We start from the raw sequence: 19,491 nt of genomic DNA, 5'->3' as shown, positions 1-19,491 counted from the left end.
GGTAGATTGTTTTCCTTTGTGCTTGTACTTTTGACATCTTTCGTGGTTGCCTGAAGGTGTCCTACATGCCAATTGGGTCTTGGCACCAAACTGGAGACTTGGGGAATGGGACACTTGAATCTTTTTGTTGGGTTAATTAATTCGGTGTCTTCACATTGTGTACATTTGTACATGTCACCAAGACCACCCTTACAGTTACAGGAGAATCTCTGAAAATTGGCATATATATATATATATATATATATATATATATATATATATATGCAGGTTTTGGTGTCTTCGGGTGTCTTCCCGTGTAAGAGTCGGGGTGTCTGTGCGACGTTTCGACGAGGTCTCACTCGTCATCTTCAGGCTGGTGCTTTCGGCTTCTTGTTACTGGAACAGAGCAGAGTCTGGTGTTTGAGTTCCTATAAATACTGTTGAGGGGTGTGGTGTATAGCCTCCAACGTTCTGGGCAGAGAGGAAGTTCCTAGATTAGTGTGCCTTTTCTTCTTTTGTTCCTTAATTACTTGAGGGATATCTTGGGTGATTTCATGAGTGATATTCTGAATATCACTGGGTGGGTCATTAAGTGTAGATTAGTTGCTAAAGCTTTCGTGTCTTGACCTCTTGAGCTTGTGAAGAGTTTTTCTGAGAAGATGGCTGTGCTGCATTTAGTTGTGCTCTGGCTTGGCTTCGTGTATAGGGGCGAGCTATGGTTTTGTGCCTTGTGCCAGCCAGATCTGTGTAGGGATTGCAGGGGGGTGCAGCATCCGGAGGTGCCACTATAGTTTGGCTACTGGATGGAGTCTGTAATATGTCTGTGGAGAGGGTCTGGGTTTGGGTCTGGTGTGGTTGATTGGTGACGGCGTTCTGTGTGCCTCTGGTTCTGGTGTCGGTTTTTGTGGGGAGGGCTAATTTCCAGATGTCTGGCAGGCGGGACGTGTCGTCACGCTTGTTCATGTTGTGAGGGTGTTTCTCTATCTCGATGGCTTCCATGATTATTCTCTTGTGGTGATGTTCCATGTTAAAGAGCAATTTGGAATCTGCAAAATTAATTTCATGTCCTGTTTCTTTCATGCTCTTTAACATGGAACATCACCACAAGAGAATAATCAATATCAAAACAGCCTTCTGCACCAACCAAAAAATAGCCAATATCCTCAGAAACCCAAAAGACAAAATCCAGCTCGAAAACCAAGGGGTCTATGAAATACCCTGCAAAGTCTGCCCAGCCACGTACATTGGACAAACAAACAGACGAATAAATGCACGTATCGCAGAACACAAGAATGCCGTCAAAAAAGAAGAAAAAACTTCCTCTCTTTTCCAACACATGAAAGAAACAGGACACGAAATTAATTTTGCAGATTCCAAATTGCTCTTTAACATGGAACATCACCACAAGAGAATAATCATGGAAGCCATCGAGATAGAGAAACACCCTCACAACATGAACAAGCGTGACGACACGTCCCGCCTGCCTGACATCTGGAAATTAGCCCTCCCCACAAAAACCGACACCAGAACCAGAGGCACACAGAACGCCGTCACCAATCAACCACACCAGACCCAAACCCAGACCCTCTCCACAGACATATTACAGACTCCATCCAGTAGCCAAACTATAGTGGCACCTCCGGATGCTGCACCCCCCTGCAATCCCTACACAGATCTGGCTGGCACAAGGCACAAAACCATAGCTCGCCCCTATACACGAAGCCAAGCCAGAGCACAACTAAATGCAGCACAGCCATCTTCTCAGAAAAACTCTTCACAAGCTCAAGAGGTCAAGACACGAAAGCTTTAGCAACTAATCTACACTTAATGACCCACCCAGTGATATTCAGAATATCACTCATGAAATCACCCAAGATATCCCTCAAGTAATTAAGGAACAAAAGAAGAAAAGGCACACTAATCTAGGAACTTCCTCTCTGCCCAGAACGTTGGAGGCTATACACCACACCCCTCAACAGTATTTATAGGAACTCAAACACCAGACTCTGCTCTGTTCCAGTAACAAGAAGCCGAAAGCACCAGCCTGAAGATGACGAGTGAGACCTCGTCGAAACGTCGCACAGACACCCCGACTCTTACACGGGAAGACACCCGAAGACACCAAAACCTGCATATATATATATATATATATATATATATATATATATATATATATATATGCCCCCTTTTAAAATAATGGTCAAATGTTGCTTCACATATGGTGCAAGAATAACTGGTGGCAAATGAGATCCTTGATTTCATTTAAATTGTATTCTGTCATAAGTCGTGTATGGTTTTCTCCCAGGGTTTAAGGTCAAATCTTGGGGAGAGGCAGCTTCATCCTAATTAGTTCCCCAGGCTCTTCACTTTTTTCCCCTCCCTGAAACATAACTTTTTGGAGCCTATTTCTTGTACTATGTTCTTCTTAATAAATGCACTTCTGGGTTTTGCAGCCTTTTCAGACCTATAAAAACCTCAAAATGTTCTAGTCTAGTGCATGAGGTAGGTTAGAGAGTGCTCCTGATATGATAGTCACTTCCCCACAATATTATATACACGGTTGGGAAAAACAAATTCAGATGTTAATCAGGTTTAATTGACAGCCCTTTTAAAAAAACAACCAACAACACATTTTCCAGCCGAACTAGTCTTTGCTGTGTTAAATTTGTTACTCATAGGAAATTGCAGGTACTTCACACAAGAGCTGACATTTTAACAGTGACTGCTTTAGTTAACTCTTGGTTTTCCCCCCACTCTGTTGCATGCTAAGCTTAGAAGTCCACCTGAATTTGAATATGCCCAAAATATAACAGACCCCCACAATTTGCGACCGGGAAGCAATTCATACATTGTTGTTGTTATTGGGTGCTTGATAGCTTCTTTTGCCTTTTCAGCCCCAGATCAATAAAGTTTGAAAGCCCTTGCAACTATCCACTATAACAGCTTGTGTTACTCACAATAGACGCTCCAGAATGCTCATCAATGAAATTAAGTCTACACTTTTTGCTATGCCAACAGGCAGAGAAGTAATAATCTTTTTGCTTCCCACTGTTTTCCGACTTTTGGTTATGATTGTGGTGCTATTTTTGTCTTAATGATAAAGGGAAATGTTTTGTTTTTTTCTCAGTGGGTAATTAACTAGAAACAAAGCATTAATAGACATCCTGGCCACGCCAGCATAATCTTAGTTTGTGTTTCAAGATGACACGGTCACTTTTAGATGCCATTCATATCTGCCAGAAGGTGTGTAAGAGGATAACAGAAGTGAGGCAGAACAGCTGTGGCTTGGGGTCCCATTTGTGGTTAGGGGACCAGTACAAGTCATCCAAATACTGCATTGTAAAGTGAACTAGCAGACTAAAATGAAAGAGAATCTAGAATGTCTTTAATCCGTTCTGAATTTTGAATGGGGAAACAGCTAGAGAAAGAATGTTGCCTCCCAAGGCAAACCTTCATTTTTATCCTTCCCTCCAACAGAAGCTTTGTAGTTATCAGCCTTATCTGAAAACATAATTCTGCTGCAACAGTGAGACCTACTTGAAACAGAAGCTCTGCTAATAGTTTTGCCACTAATGGCAATTTAAAAAGAAAATGCACCCCAAACCATAACACAGCAGTATCTTGAGTTATTGTTTGGAAGACAGTGTCCATCTGTCTTCATTCACGGGAAGAAGATAGCAAGTAAACAATCAAATAATGAGCAAAGCACCAGTGATGGAATGCTACCATCAGCTGAAATAATTGTGAATTTCACTATTGACCTCAGTAGGGCAAGGTTTTATCTAAGGGTGGTTGAAGAATGGGATATCGTGTTGCTGTTGGATTGTTCTTCCAGTTTCAAGAGCACTGAAAGCACAGTGCTTCTCCAGCAAGTGCAATATGCAAGTGTGGACACTTTAACAAAACAAGCGAGGTTTCTCCTTTACTTTTAAAAAAATAAAAAGAAGAAATAGAAGTCGAAGGAGCACAGTTATTATAGAATTATTGCAGTTGTCTAGGATGGTTGGAACGAGTGCATGCATTTATTTAGGTTCAACATTTGGGTGTGCGACCCTACAGCCTATTAATTTCTTGGCAGCTTGCAATAAATAAGAAAACACTCCAAATACAAAATACAGTGGTACCTCGGGTTACAGACGCTTCAGGTTACAGACTCCGCTAACCTGGAAGTAGTACCTCGGGTTAAGAACTTTGCTTCAGGATGAGAGCAGAAATCGTGTTGTGGCAGCAGCGGGAGGCCCCATTAGCTAAAGTGTTACCTCAGGTTAAGAACGGACCTCCGGAACAAATTAAGTTCTTAACCCGAGGTACCTCTGTAACCCGTTGCAAGCAATAGTAATCCAACAAAAGCAAAATTCAACTTCAAAGCTTAAACACATGTACGCATGACCAAGACAAGATCTCCTCTTCCTACGTAGGAATGTAGCTGCTGTACCAAAGTAAGCTGATAACAGACACTCCTAGCCATCCAAAAGTTAAGAGATGATAGGTGAATTCCCCTCCGCCCTGAGAAAAGACACGATATACGTTGCTTGAATTTTCCCCCAGTTTATGGAATGCTGCCAAGGTTTGTGCTGCCAGTGAAGTAAATGAATTAAGGGGTGACCCCTCCCCCCCAATTGCTAGAGCTCAGTTGTTCAAATTAAGCTCTTTGCAAAGGTTTATTTCAAGTTGGATTGGGCCCAGGCTACTTGAAAGATCCAGTCTCCCTTTATGAAGCTGCCTGGGTGCTAAGATCCTCCGGTGAGCACCTTCTCTTGGTCCCATCTACATCAGAGGCATGATTGGTGGTGAAACCAGAAAACCTTTCTGTGCCTGTTCCCATATTGTGGAATTCTGTCGACAGGCTAAGAGCTTCCTATTTAGACAGACCTTTGAAACTAAGGTGCCTATGATGCTGACCGCTGGGCTGATGTCAGGGCAAACTGTATTTTAATACTGGTTCCAAGTGTGTTCTGGTTTATTTTAATTTGTCTGTTTTTATTACTTTGTATTTTACAATAGTGTTTTGAAATGTTGCAAGCCACCTTGAGTTCTATCTTGGGAGAAATGGACAAAAGAATGAGTCAGTTAAAAAGAAAAACACTTTGCAAGTGGCCCATTTCAAGAATGTAATTGTTAAGTTATAATTCTGTGCTCCCTTATCTGGTAGTAAGTTGCATTGCACTCAGTGGGACCCATGAATCATTATGCATAGGATTGGGATGTTTGAGACAAAAACTAAAGTAAGTCTTTTACCATTGCATTGCAATGCAATGCAATGCAATGCAATGTTCTCAGCTCATTGGCTGCAAAAGACACAATTCTGCTGTTCACAATTGTGGCTTTTTATTTTACACTTCTGAATGTGATATGAATTTAGGAAATGATGGAAATAGCCGACTTCCTGCCCCCTGTAAAAATAAAATCTAGATCAGGTTTTTAATGGTTCACAGAGAAGACGTCACAACATGGAGGGGGACAATGGGAGAGGGTAAGAAAAATATATATACTTAAAGCCATACTACGCTCTTAAGGCCTGTGTGCAGTAAATGAGGCAATCAGCCGATGATTTCTTAGTTATGGGATTGCTGCATGTGAGCAGGGGAGAAAGTTCTTCTATGGATTTTGAAATATTGGCAAGCGTGCATATAGCAGGGACTGTCATCAGTCATTTTTCTGGTAGTAAACCTCATACCAACATGAGATTTTCTAATTAGGGCTTGAGAACTCAGGCTTTCAGCTGCATATAAGAAAGAAGCAACTGTAAGCACATGTGACCACAGGACTAAGTAAAAACAGGAATCTCGTATCTGTTCCTGCCGAGATAGTATATTTCCCCCTGTCCTCCTAACATTCTGTTCTTCAGTTTGGTGTTCCTGTAATGGAAGAGAAGTGAATGGAATGCAAAGAGGAGAGACATTCCATGTAACATTTGGTTTGAATTTACATACACTAAAATGAGTTGCATGTTTTGATTCTAGAGCTGTTCCGTTCCACCCGCAAAAACCCCCACGTTTTCTGCTTTGTAAACCTAGTGTTTCATGCGTTGCTTATGTGTCTCTGGTTCATTACTTTGTCATAATGGATAAGAGTTTAAGGAGACAAAATATGGGAGTCAAACAGAAATTTACCTGGCTGCCACATAACTCCATGTACCTCTGAGCACAATTCAAAGTGTTGGTGCTGACCTTTAAAGCCCTAAACGGCCTCAGCCCAGTGTAGCTTAGGCTTGGACTTTCTTACATGTGCAGAAAGTGTATATGGGGGAGATGGGTGGATCTTTGCCCCCTCAGTGGTGTAGTCCCAATCCACTTCGTCCTCAAGGGAGTTACTGGTTGTAACTCTGGAAAACAAACAAACCACTTTCTTGGCAAAAGAGAGAGATTATAATTTCCCACCCTGTGTTATAACACGCAGTATGTTTGCTCAGAGGTTCCACTGGGTTCAAGCGCAGGGGCAGAGGAAGAGGGGTGTGGTGGGGGCAGTCTGCCTTGTGTGTCACCACTGAGGTGGGCGACAAAATGTTGGGTGGTACACACTGGGGTTTATTGCAGCGCACCTGAACCATGTGTTTCACCTGGGAGTGACGCGGTAGCTTGGCTGCCCATAGGCTCCACACTGCCCCAAATGGTCAGAGGCCCAAGGGGGCGTCCTGCCCTGGCTGGTCCCGCCCCTGGCCGCAGGGCACACGCACCGCCCCAGATGCCCAATCGGCTTGCTCCGCCGCTGTTCAAGGGGGGGTTCTGTTTTCCTCCATTAAGTGTGCATAGGATTGTAGCCGGAGCGCACATAAAAAAGTTAAATCTATTTGAATTAGTTGGACTTCCAAGCAAACATGTTAATGACTGAACCATAAGAGCATAATTTAGATTTCCAGCATACCTTCGAAGTGTCCCAATTTTAAAGGGATTGTCCTCGAATTCCGAAAGCCATCCTAGCTTCTGAGTTGATTCTGACATGTCCCTATTTCCCCCGCCGGTCCTGGTAGTCATGCCGATTATCTGGATAACCTAACTAACCAAATATCAGCTGCTCTTTTCTAGAACTAGATTGAATAGCTTTCCTTTGGTCATACTGGCTGTCTGTTTGGGGGCTACAACATAGCTTGTTTCTTTTCTTAATTAGTTTATATAAATACCATCCATGTATGCTAGAAATTGCATGTTTTCCCCATTTTAATTTGCTTTTACTGGATCTGTATAATAAAAGTTCTGGTTTTCTATAATGGCTTCAGCTAGAGAAATTAAGATTTTAGAATATATTAGCAGTCTGAAAACAGAACTAGAGTTGGTGGCACAGCTTTGGATTATTTTAAATTTCCACAGCTATATATTTTGGGAGTAATAGACAGATATTCAAATACTGACGAGCTGCTTCTGTGCACCTTCAGTGTTTAGAAATGAAACTCGAGGCCTGGTTTTATTCTTGCCGAGTATTTGATTAGGTCTGACTAGTACTTTCCTTGCCCAGTAGTGGTACCATTCCTTTTTTCTTTTCTTTTTTGCCGTGCATATGATGTTTGTTGAAGCTTGGAGTACTGAATCAAGCTCCATATGAGTGTTGGTAATGGTTTTATTAACACGGTTTGATGCTGCTCCCAGCCAGTGCTCTAAATCACCAGTCTGCAGCAGAGTTTCTCGTAGAGCAAATGAAGATGGGTAGCAGGACGTCCAGAGGCGTGGCTGCACTTCAGAGGACGGTGCAGCATTATTCACTTTCTCTGAAATTCAATAGAACACAGCCATCAGGCTTCCCAGGCTTGTCCTCTGCAGATCCTTTCCTGTGCTAGCTATCGCCATCAAGATGTTTTGCTGCTCGCTAAGGGGAAGGAGAATTGTGGCTGCCTGGAGATTTGGCCTTTCTAATAGTGCGAGTTGTATCTTTAAATGATAAACAACTGACCCAGTGTTTAACGTGCCCACTTCCCCTCTTCCCCACAAAAAAACCTGGAAATGCATTACTGAAAGAGAACAAAAAGCATGAAAAATGCATGTGCTAATTTCTGTATAAATAATGACTCTATATTAACCAGAAATACATCACCAAGAGTCACATAAAAATTGCACATGCTGCTTTATTTACGCAGTGGCGACGCAGGTGGCGCTGTGGGTAAAACCTCAGTGCCTAGGACTTGCTGATCGCAAGGTCGGCGGTTCGAATCCCCGCGGCGGGGTGAGCTCCTGTCTTCGGTCCCAGCTCCTGCCCACCTAGCAGTTCGAAAGCACCCTTAAGTGCAAGTAGATAAATAGGTACCACTTTATAGCGGGAAGGTAAAGAAGAAGAAGAAGAAGAAGAAGAGTTTGGATTTGATATCCTGCCTTTCACTCCCCTTCAGGAGTCTCAAAGCGGCTAACATTCTCCTTTCCCTTCCTCCCCCACAACAAACACTCTGTGTTCCGTGTGCGGCGCTGGTGCTGGCTCGCCAGCTGCAGCTTCGTCACGCTGGCCACGTGACCCGGAAGTGTCTTCGGACGGCGCCGGCTCCCGGCCTCTTAAGCAAGATGAGCACACAACCCTAGAGTCGGACACGACTGGCCCGTACGGGCAGGGGTACCTTTACCTTTTACTCTATTTATGTATATACAATGTCTGTATTTTAAATATAAATACATCTCACCATGGTGGAGACTGGTGGAGACTGTTTACAGTCTAGATGCTAACTGTGGTCAGGGCTCCTGCTCTCCTTTATAGTTTTTTTTTTTTTGTTTTTAATCTTTAAACAAAACTTGGACAGGACAGATCTTCAAATAGAGGAAATCTCCATCATATATTGTCCTATGCAAAGCTGGATGCATGCTCATGCTACTGTATTTGTGTGTCCATCAGGGTGGGGAACCTGTTGCCCTCCAGTTTGGACTCCAACTCCCATCATCCGCAAACAGTATCACCAGTGTTCAGGAATGATGTGAGCTAGAGTCCAGCAGCATCTTAAGGACCACAAGATCCCCATTTCCCCCATGGATAAACACTTGTAGTCGGCCATTTTGCAGACATAACTATTGTGTACGTGTAATTGTACGCACACAATATATTCGACAGGACAGGAGATACCTTACAGAAAATGGGGATTGTGTTTTGCTTTTCAGGTTGCAAAAAACTTTATTGCTTGTTTAATTATGATTCTCTGTGTGCCTGATTTTAATATCTGTTGCCCAACAATAGAGCAAATGGGATTCCGGTAATAATCCATCATAATAAAAGTAGCTATGACTGCTCTCCATCCCTATAATTTGTTTTCTACAGTTCGGGGCAGGGGGGGTGTGGAACCTTAGCAAAAAAGAAAAAGAAAAATGCTATCCATTTTTATTTTTTTAGAATCCCACAAAGACTTTCTTTTTAAAGCCCAGACTGCTGAAATTAAGTTTTGAGATATCACTGACCAAGAGGATATGTTTCTTGAATGAGCTGAGAACCAAAGGAAATTATTTCAGGGTTTAAAATCCTTTTATTTCCTCTGTGAACGATATCTACGCAGCTGAAACTAACCCCTCCAGCTGGATCTCAGCCAAACTTTATGGGAACTGAGATTAGGAAGCCTGTATGGTCAAAACAGCCATTGAACAAATTGCTTCCAGTTTAAAGTTTCACATTTCCTGATAAATGCTATGACTCTCGACCTGTCTTCCCCCCCCCTCACACACACACACGGGTATCTGACCTGCAAGTCATTATAGATGGTATTTTTTATCCTCTCCTGATCTCTGCAGGAATCTCACAACTACTGTAATGTTTAGCCGCGATGCAAGATAAAGTAGTGGAGGGCATTAAAAATATTAACGGGAGGCGGTTTTGCTCTTAAAACAAACTGAACTTTCTCATTTTTTAATTGCTTGTTCTACCACACATGAAGCAATTTTGTTTTCCTACTGGAGAAACTTCATATTTCGAAGAATTAACACCCCCACCCCCCACCCCGTTTATCTGCTTCATGTGGCATTTTAAAACTGCTGAGACGTTAGGAAGCAAAAAAATACATTGATAGTAAAAAATAATAATTGTTAATTCAATTTGGAGGTTGTAAAGAGCTTATAGGGACGCGGGTGGCGCTGTGGGTAAAAGCCTCAGCGCCTAGGGCTTGCCGATCGAAAGGTCGGCGGTTCGAATCCCCGCGGTGGGGTGCGCTCCCGTTGTTCGGTCCCAGCGCCTGCCAACCTAGCAGTTCGAAAGCACCCTCGGGTGCAAGTAGATAAATAGGGACCGCTTACTAGCAGGAAGGTAAACGGCGTTTCCGTGTGCGGCTCTGGCTCGCCAGAGCAGCGATGTCACGCTGGCCACGTGACCCAGAAGTGTCTCCGGACAGCGCTGGCCCCCGGCCTCTTGAGTGAGATGGGCGCACAACCCCAGAGTCTGTCAAGACTGGCCCGTACGGGCAGGGGTACCTTTACCTTTACCTTTACCTTTAAAGAGCTTATGGTATGGCCGTCAGAGGCCAGTGGCACTTCCCGGTGGTGGGATATGGCCTGGGATGGAAATGGTCCTCTGTGGTGCACAGAGAAGGGTGTGTGTGACATGGTACACAGTTATGGAGTGGCAGAGGGCACACAGTGGGCAGAAAGATGGGTTGGAAGAGAGACAAGGAGCGAGTGCTATGCAGTCTTGCAAAGCTGCAAACCACCCACCATCAGCTCTGGCCCTGCCCAGTAGTGGCATGAATACCCCAACAGCTGCACTGGCTCCCGGTGGAGTACAGGGTCAGATTTAAGGTGCTGGTGTTGACCTTTAAAGCCCTTCATGGCCTAGGACCCTCATACCTACGGGACCGCCTCTCCCGGTATGCCCCACGGAGGACCTTAAGGTCCATAAATAGCAACACCCTAGAGGTCCCGGGCCCTAAGGAAGTTAGATTAGCCTCAACTAGAGCCAGGGCCTTCTCAACACTGGCTCCGGCCTGGTGGAACGCTCTGTCTCATGAGACCAGGGCCCTGCAGGATTTGATTTATTTCCGCAGGGCCTGTAAGACAGAGTTGTTCTGCCTGGCCTTTGGCTTAGAATCAGTTTGATTCCCTCCCCCTCTTTCTTTTTCCTTTCTCCTCCTGTGAAGAGGCTGCATCCTAATGTTTTAATGTTGTATTTCAATCTTGTTTTTTAAATTGTATTTTAATCAACTTGTTTTTATTATTGGTTGTTAGCAGCCCTGAGCCCAGTCTTGGCTGGGGAGGGCAGGGTATAAATAAAATTTATTATTATTATTAACAGCTTGCCTCCAGAAGAATGCAGTCCTTGCCAGAGAAAAGGTGCCTCATCTCTGACGTGGCTTGTTTGAAATCATCCACAGAACCTAGAAGCATTACGAAGAAGACTTGTTCAGAAAGCATTTTTTTGATGTGTTAGGCTCATTCCACACCAAATGGTTAGCCCATTCAACAACAAAAGTATCATACACGTATTAGTTTTGGTTTGCGCGCTATGACTTATCGAACCTACCGGGAATAAAATGACAAAAAATCATTTTGAATGGTTGGTGACCCTTTTCTGTGGCACTTAATACCATTTTTATACCTTGTTTTGAAAGAGAGCACAATGAGCTTTATTTTGATACCAAAATAAGCCAAAATCGGTTGAAAAATAAGTGAAATAGGAGGTTTTTTTCTAAACTGATGCAGAAATTGCATTAGCCTAAATCACGTGAAAATTGAAATTTTCAAAAAATTCTCCTGCGCCCAATTTTGGACCAAAAAATCTTAAAATATTAATTTGAGGTTATCTCATAGGTATCTACACATAAAAAAGAATTGAAGAAAATCATAGTCAGTATTAAAATCAGGTGATTTGGTGTGGAATGACCCGTTATCATTCCCTGTGCAGGAATCCTGCTTTTGGTGCAGGATCTGCTTTCAAGCAATCCATCTCAGATAAACACACTGACTATTCTGCCCCTGTTTCTTCCAAGAACACATCCTCCCAGCTCCTTGTTTTCCTGGTCAGCTGTAGTGAACCCTTATGTCTTCTGCCCTACCTGAGTGCCTGCCACCTATTAGAAGTAAATATTCTGACCTTTCTTTGTCTGTGGTGTGAACAAATAATAGTCATTTGAATGTAACCCAAGTGGTAGAATAATGTTTTCCTTCTATAGACCAGTGTTTCCCAAACTTGGGTCTCCAGCTGTTTTTAGACTACAACTCCCATCACCCCATCTAGCAGGACCAGTGGTCAGGAATGATGGGAATTGTAGTCCAAAAACTGCTGGAGACACAGGTTTGGGAAACATTGCTCTAACACGGCCGAACTTGGCCCTCCAGCTGTTTTTGGGACTACAATTCCCATAATCCCTGATCACTGGTCCTGGTAGCTAGGGATGATGGGAGTTGTAGTCCCAAAACAGCTGGAGGGCCAAGTTTGACCATGCCTGCTCTAGGCTTACACGGAGGGGGGCCTTAGGGAAGCCATTTTTATTCCTCAGCGCAATTTGTTCATTTGTTTTGCTCTCTCTTTTTTGTTTTCTTTTTCGTCTCCCTCAAGGATGATAAGTTTTCTGGTAATTATCGAACCACAGAACTCAATCGCACAACCAGTGAGTCCCATGACCAAAATGTGCATGGAATCCTCAGAAGTTGTGAAAGCACAGGGGAGATGAGTTTGTTGTAGTGGGATTGTCGGTTCACTTTGTTGTTCACCATTATCTGTATTCAGCAGGTAACAAGGTGAGGCTGTTTTAGTGAATTTAAGCAAATGTCAGGCTGGTCGATATAACCGCCTTAGCATTTCTAGCTAGCCTAGTTTCCCTGCCAGTGTTCCGTTGTTCCTTAGAGTATAGCACAGTATGTATTTGTATGTTATTTCTGCAATAACTCCAGGGAGTGGTTTCTTCTTTTCATCTGGGAACTCATATCCTGGTGTAATAAATCTCATTAGCAAGAGCGTCTTCTTTATAGCCGTTCTAAACTTTGCATTTTATAATTTAATCTCAGTGCAGTTCCTTATTGCTACCTTAGGTCCCCAAGCACCGCTCTAATTAATTCTTCTTCTTTCCACCCTTTTCTTTGTCTTTTTATTTTAGGTATAATGAATTTAAATCTTCTCCTTGATATTTGCTTAGCCCAACATGCAAATGCTTTCATGAATGGGATTCTCCCTAATTTTTGTTCCGGTGTATTGTCTTATTTTAATTATTATTTATTTCATAAAATTTACACACCGCTTGATTGTTAAAAAAAACAAAAAGCAGTTTAAAAAAAGATAAAACAATAAAACCGAGGGGGGGGAATACAGCCATATTTTTAAATGTACAAAGGTCATAATACTAAAATAGATTAAAATTGCCTCAACTTCCTAAGCCTCTGCATTGGCTTGCCTAAACAAGAATGTTTTTAGCAGCTGCTGAAAAGAGTACATTGAAGGCACTTGCTTGATCTTAATAGGCAGGGAGTTCAAAGGTGTAGGTGCTACCACACTAAATAATCGAGTTCTTACAAGTATGGAACAGGTACTATGTGGCACTTGTAGTAGTGCCAATTCTGCTGACTGAAGTGGTTGAGTGGGCACATGTGGTGTAAAGGAGATATTGCAGCTAAACTGGTCCCAAGTTGTTAAATTGGTCCCCAGTGAATTCCTATCTCCCAAACTGCCCCTATTTTCTCCAAACCAAGTCAACGAATGGTCCGTGTTACAGTGAAATTATGGAACATTTTAGAAGCCCATTTTGAATGCTGTGGCCAAAGCAGTATAGATCATTCTCGTGTTTCTAATATTACAATAATCCTGAAAACCTGGAGGACTGATGATGGGAAAGATGTGCTTATTTAATGAAATCTTGCAGCATCTGGGACCAATCAGATTTTACATCAACCATGTGCTGTTCCATAGCTTTATATATTCAAACTGTCCTCCTTTTGCTATCTCCCTGCCTCCTGTATGCTCCAAATGCGTTACAAAGCTCAGCAGTGGATCCTACGCCCTCACTAGCATAATTGATCCTTCCTTTTTCATCGTGAATCCCTCTATAATGGAGACTATCATTTGCCCCTCCCCCTTTGTTCAGTCTTTCTGATTTTTTCCTTACGCTGGACTGATCACACCAACATAACTAACCTAATCAGCTTTCTAATTAAATATCCATGTAGCATTTCTCTAGAGCTGTGTTGCCTTCCCATTTAGTTTCTTTCTCATTTGCACCGAATATTGCAACTTTCTTTAGCATCTGCTTGTGGAATTGTTTGGGAGTGCTTTCCAAACTCCATAGCTATTCTCTGGGCTCATTCTCACGTACCTTTTTTTGCACAGTGTCATGTCTGAGTGCTTTTTTTGGGGGGGGGGTTGCCCCACAGTTTCCCCCAGGAAAACCCGCTTTTTAACACCAAATCGTATTGACAACAATTCAGTTTTTCCAGCCACAAGATAACCTACAGCAGACATGTTCAACGCGTCGATTGCGATTGACGAGTCGATCGCTGGATGGATTTCCTTCAATCGCACTATCGCCAGGCAGCCTTTGCTCCTCCCTCGGAGCCAGGGTTCAGCTGCGGGAGGGAGCAAGCTGCGCCTCCGCTTCCGTGGTCTTGTGAGCTCCAGAGCGTGCGCGGGCAGGCTGAACGGGGCTTGCGAGGTGGCTGCAGGAGGGGAAGAGTTGTGCCTCCACTTTCACCATCCTTGGCCGGTTGCTTGTATGGTGTGGAGAGGGTGCAGCGGCCCCCCTGGGGAGCAAAGGAAAGTGGGGGCACGGGGGTGCCGATTTTCCATATTTGGGATGAGGCTGGATAAAAGGAGAGCGCCTTTCCTTCTTCCTCCATACAGAGCGACTTGATCAGCTATCACCTCCATTTGGGCAATACATGGAAGAAAGCGATGGAATCGACTGCGAATCCGTGCTAAGGAAAGAAAGGGGGGTTTTCCTGACCACCAACACCTTACCCCCCACCCCTAATGACAATGGGATAGTGTGGTAGATCACGGCCAGTTTATAATACTGGATAGTAGATCTCAGATTACTTGAAGTTGGACATGTCTGACCCTACAGCATTCAATGTAATATACTAGAGAGGCATTTTACTTCTCTAGGATGCAACACCCCAGTCTGCAGGTCACATCATGATACTCTATTGTTGTTGTTTAGTTGTTTAGTCGTGTCCGACTCTTTGTGACCCCCTGGACCAGAGCACGCCAGGCACTCCTGCCTTCCACTGCCTCCCGCAGTTTGGTCAAACTCATGCTGGTAGCTTTGAGAACACTGTCCAACCATCTCGTCCTCTGGTGTCCCCTTCTCCTTGTGCCCTCCATCTTTCCCAACATCAGGGTCTTTTCCAGGGAGTCTTCTCTTCTCATGAGGTGGCCAAAGTATTGGAGCCTCAGCTTCAGGATCTGTCCTTCCAGTGAGCACTCACGGCTGATTTCTTTAAGAATGGAGAGGTTTGATCTTCTTGCAGTCCATGGCACTCTGAAGAGTCTCCTCCAACACCATAATTCAAAAATTATACTCTATACTAATCATCACATGTGCTAGGTTCTGCCCAACCCACACCCATGTCCTTCCCCCCACTTTCAGAAAATTTTCTTTGCAAATTTGGATTTTCTTTGCAACATTTGACTAATATATATACCCCATGTGAAGAGTTCATACAGACTGCGGTATTGACATATTTTGTAGAATACGCAATTATTGCCAAAAACTATTTTAGGTTGCAGTAATGTCCTGTATAGCTAAGCAGGAAGTTTGTTTTCCACTTATTTATCATTCAGGAAACTATTTCTAGGACGATAAGTCCAAGGAAATGCTAGATTGGGAAACATTCGAAGTGTATGTACACAAAACAATGCTGAAATAAATATAACAACCTGTTGTAGGCTGTTCTTGATTTTTATGGGGTCTTGTTGACCATGATGAACCCAATCAGATTGATGCACTCTAAATACATACATACGCTTAAGGTTACATATGCTTCAGGTTACAAACTCCGTTAACCCAGAAATAGTGCTTCAGGTTAAGAACTTTGCTTCAGGATAAGAACAGAAATTGTGCTCTGGCGGCGCGGCAGCAGCAGGAGGCCCCATTAGCTAAAGTGGTGCTTCAGGTTAAGAACAGTTTCAGGTTAAGAATGGACCTCCGGAACGAATTAAGTACTTAACCTGAGGTACCACTGTATATCTGTTGTGAATCTAATTTGGGGAATGGATTTCACAATAATGTAGTTCATGGTGAAATGAACTATTGAACCTGTTGAACTCAGTGGGCCTTACTTCTAAGTAAACATGCATTGGATTAGGCTATTAGTCTGCTGTCTTCTAAATTCACATCAAACTGGCATGCAGTTTTTTGCATTTTCACCATTTTTCGCATCTTGGATTAATTTGTTAAATAGTGAAGCGTTCAGCTATCCTGACAGGACACATGGAAAACAGCTGCAGGAAACCATGCAAAACTTTTATTAAGCACTCAACAGTCAGTGTAAGTTCCTTTTTCCCACTACAAATGCACTGACATCTGGGTCAAATCTCCTGATGTGCCTTGTGCACAGGCAGAGAAGATGGAAAACACCAAATTGTTCGCCAGAATAACTCCCAGCATTTGAGAAGGCAGACACTGAGAAGAAGTGCTGTGCTGTGGAGTCTTAGTTTGCATTCTCACTGGTACATCTATCTGTTCTTGGTCCAGTATGTGAGGTTTGAGATAAAGAAGCCAATTTCAGAATAGCATAGAAATAAACATTTTCAATCAAGGAGGCAAACTGTTCATTAGAGATCAAAAGTATGATTGGCTGCGATTTTTTGATTAGCAAATTTTGTTAGTCTCAGTCTTTATTTTATTATATGTAAGCCTAGGCTTTTATTTGTCCTGACAGTTGTTTTTTGTCATGGACTATAAAAATAGGGTCCTTTGCAAACTTTGAAATTGGGTATTCAAGTTTATTTCAAAGTAATCACTCAAAGTCTTTTGGGCCTTCTTGACAATCTCCTGATCTCTTAGCAAGGTGTCATTCATCTTCCATCTAAAGGAGCCGGTTGGAGTTAATCTCATTTCCATCTTTACTGCATTATGGTCGGAGCAGGTTTTTGGGCAGATTTCCACTTTCCTAGTCTTAGGTGCCAGTCCTCTAGTTATCCATATTTGGTCGATTCTTGTCCATGTCATTTTGGCTTCAGAGAAGAATGTCCCCTCTCTTCGAAATTGGGTATTTCAATGTCTTATATATTGATAGCTATCGTGTTAAACCAATATATACATTGCTTTTGAGCATCTACTAGCAGGACAGACTACCAGCAGTGCATTTTCTTTTTCTCTTTTTTGTTAAATATTTTTATTGAAAGTTTTCAACATGGCATACAATGAGAACTAATCTAAAGAAAAAGACGTAGTGCAAGGGAGACTTTACATAAAAGTCATTTTTGCCCCTGTGTACTAATTTTGTGTTGATTTAGCAACTTTCTTGGAAGTTATCACTCATATATAATGCCAACATACACTTTCCCCTAGCAATCTACTTCATTCCATCATAAGAAAAAAGACTACAGCTGAGCCACAATCTTGAATTGATTAATACCTGTGAATAAGTTCTGTTTGATTTCCTTCTATCATGCTATAGTAAGTATACTGACAGATCTGTGTTTTAAAATTTAGGTCCAGTTCCACTGTAAACTAAACAAGGAGAGATTTCAATATTGTTGTTGTTGTTGTTAAATTGGAAACAAAGTTGGGCAGCTCATGAGGAACGGTCATATTCATTTGTTAAAGTAGCTTTGCATACCTTTGTTTACAGTGGTTGAGATTTGAGAGAAGCAATTGTCCTCTGTTTGTCTGTGGTTTCAATAGCATCCTTAATATTTAGGCTCTGATAAATACGTGGGCATACCTTGACTGCTAGAATTGAATTGGCTGTATCTTGATGCATAGTGGACAGTGTCAAAAGAGCATATTCTTTAATTGAGCCCAAAAAGTCAATAAGAAACACATTTTGAAAACAAGCCTAGAGGCATCCATTATTTTTCATAAGCCCCAATCTTTCTTAATCTTGCTTTCTCACAAAACACGGGCTTTCTTTTCTTCACTTCACTTCCCTTCCCTTCTCTTCTCTTCTCTTCTCTTCTCTTCTCTTCTCTTCTCTTCTCTTCTCTTCTCTTCTCTTCTCTCTTTTCTCTTTTCCCTTTTCCCTTTTCTCTTTTCTTTCCCAGAAAATATCGGAGCTCAGTTACCCAGAGTATGTTCCCCTCCCCTTCTTCTGTTGTTGGCTGTTCCCCAAGAACAAAATCTGAGTAGGCTTTAGATCAAAATAGACCCCAGAAAAAAGCATTCCTAAACTTGGACCTTTTGTCCCAGCTTGCTTCCTGTTGACCGTGTGATGGCCTTTTTCATGGCTCTCTGTCAGGTCATTCACACGGAATAGAGTTCAATGTTCCAGTGGGTAGTAGATTAAAAGCAGTATGTGATGCTCTTTGGGCAAGAATACCGCATCTCCCCACCCCTCTCTTTAACTGAGTATACCAGTAAATTACTATTCATTAAGCTGAACTATAAAATCTTATCAGTTTCCTTAAGCAACGTTTTCAGTCTAGCTCGTAGGGGGTAAGTTCGGTCTTATTAAGGAACATGTTGTTGCCAGTTGTTCCCAGTCATTCCCAATTTGGCCTCTGTGGCTTTCCCTAACACCATCAAGCCCACCCTCAGCTACAGTGCAGAATTTTCAGAGATAAGTAGGAATTTCTTGTCTGTGCTTGGCCAAGTTTAGCAGGTTTTTCCCACCTACTCTGTACTGTACTGCTATTGGGTTTAGGAAAGTTGGTGGGGTTTTAGAGGAGACGGGGTGGGGGTGGGAAATCTAATAAAATTGAAGTCTCAAATGAATACTGTAGTTCCTAGAATATAGTTACTAGGGCATGGGGAGAAAATTTTGCCAAGAAAGGGGAAAAGATACCATCACAGAACAATCTTATATTAAATTAGGGTACAAATGGAAGGAAGTGAGTCTGTCTCACTCAACGCTATTTCAGTACGGGAGACAGGAGTGACCGGATATGTAAGTTAAGAATGCCATAGATTTTTCCGGAGTTTGATCATTACAGGACATACAAAGACTTTGCCATTGATATGAGCTACAGAGGAAATGGAACAGTTTTAACCTCTGTGTGCCCCCACAGAAACAAAAATGTTCAGACGTTGAAAAGTTCAACCAAAGCGCATGAACCTAATATTTTCATTGCAGTCATCCGAAAACAAAACAATTACGTTGTACTGTGAATTCTGCAACAGATAAAAAGATAAGCCTTTAGATGGTCTACATATTTTTGTTCTGAACTGGGTTCATAAATCCCCTGAGATAATACATGAGGAACATTGCTGATGCTTAGAAGAAATAGAATATGGGTTGTATTTATTTGATTGTAAGTTGTCCCCTTGAGTTTTATATAGGCCCAATCCTTTGAATTTTTCACCTGCAAGTCCCACCAAAACCCAGAGGCGGCTTGGACATTTCATAAAAGACATCACTAAAAGGGCGGAATGAGATTTCACATAAGTGCGCAATTTCATGGGATTTCACGTAAGTGCACAATGACCCAAAAAGCAACCCCCACACAAATTGAGGGTTACCTGTACAAGTTATGAAC

At 42.5% G+C, this 19,491-nt stretch overlaps 1 protein-coding gene across 7 annotated transcripts in view; it reads left to right on the top strand.

Annotated features, from left to right (window-relative positions):
- Window positions 1-19,491, top strand: part of RBMS3 (RNA binding motif single stranded interacting protein 3) — a gene marked incomplete at its 3' end in the record, with an annotated part of 779,945 nt that overhangs the window by 458,521 nt on the left and 301,933 nt on the right. The window lies entirely within an intron of this gene.

The sequence above is a fragment of the Podarcis vaucheri genome, assembly GCF_965113315.1.
Source record: "Podarcis vaucheri genome assembly, chromosome: 12".
In the NCBI taxonomy this organism is placed as follows: Eukaryota; Metazoa; Chordata; class Lepidosauria; order Squamata; family Lacertidae; genus Podarcis; species Podarcis vaucheri.
This window is presented reverse-complemented; position numbering and strand designations above follow the sequence as displayed.